At 40.6% G+C, this 1,018-nt stretch overlaps 1 non-coding gene across 1 annotated transcript; it reads right to left on the bottom strand.

Moving 5' to 3' along the window:
- Positions 1-409: 409 nt before the first annotated feature.
- LOC127747929 (small nucleolar RNA R71) lies at positions 410-517 on the bottom strand. Its single transcript, XR_008009875.1, has one exon. It is a non-coding gene; the product is annotated as a small nucleolar RNA R71 (small nucleolar RNA).
- Between the last annotated feature and the right edge of the window lie 501 nt (positions 518-1,018).

Below are 1,018 nucleotides of genomic sequence, written 5' to 3'. Positions count from 1 at the left end.
AGACATGGCAGCCAAAAATGACAACAATGCCAGCAATGCAAGGAAGATGCTTGGTGACTTTACTGCACCAAATTCCAACTTACATGGAAGAAGCATCTCAATTCCTGCCATTGGAGCAAACAATTTTGAGCTAAAGCCTCAACTAGTTTCTCTGATACAGCAGAATTGCAAGTTTTATGGACTTCCATCAGAAGATCCTTTTCAGTTCTTAACTGAATTCTTGCAGATCTGTGATACTGTTAGGACCAATGGGGTTGATCCCGAGGTCTACAGGCTTATGCTTTTCCCTTTTGCTGTAAGAGACAGAGCTAGAGTATGGTTAGATTCTCAACCTAAAGACAGCCTGAATTCTTGGGATAAGATGGTCACAACTTTCTTAGCCAAGTTCTTTCCTCCTCAAAAGCTGAGCAAGCTTAGAGTGGATGTTCAAACCTTTTGACAAAAAGAAGGTGAATCCCTCTATGAAGCTTGGGAGAGATACAAGCAACTGGCCAAAAAGTGTCCTTCTGACATGCTTTCAGAATGGACCATCTTGGATATATTCTATGATGGTCTGTCTAAATTATCTAAGATGTCATTGGACCATTCTATAGGTGGATCTATTCACCTAAAGAAAATGCCTGCAGAAGCTCAGGAACTCATTGACATGGTTACAAATAACCAGTTCATGTACATTACTGAAAGGAATCCTGTGAGTAATGGGATGCCTCAAAGGAAGGGAGTTCCTAAAATTGATGCTCTGAAAGCCATACTGGCTCAGAACAAAATGTTGACTCAGCAAGTCAACATGATATCTCAGAGTCTGAATGGATTGCAAAATGCATCCAACAGTACTAAAGAAGCATCATCTGAAGAAGAAGCTAATGATCTTGAGAACCCTGCAATGGCAGAGGTAAATTACATGGGTGAAGCCTTTGGCAACACCTATAATCCTTCATGGAGAAATCATCCGAATTTTTCATGGAAGGATCCACAGAAGCAAGGCTTCAATAATAACAATGGTGGAAGAAACAGGTTT

Source organism: Arachis duranensis, chromosome 5 (genome assembly GCF_000817695.3).
Source record: "Arachis duranensis cultivar V14167 chromosome 5, aradu.V14167.gnm2.J7QH, whole genome shotgun sequence".
NCBI lineage: Eukaryota > Viridiplantae > Streptophyta > Magnoliopsida > Fabales > Fabaceae > Arachis > Arachis duranensis.
This window is presented reverse-complemented; position numbering and strand designations above follow the sequence as displayed.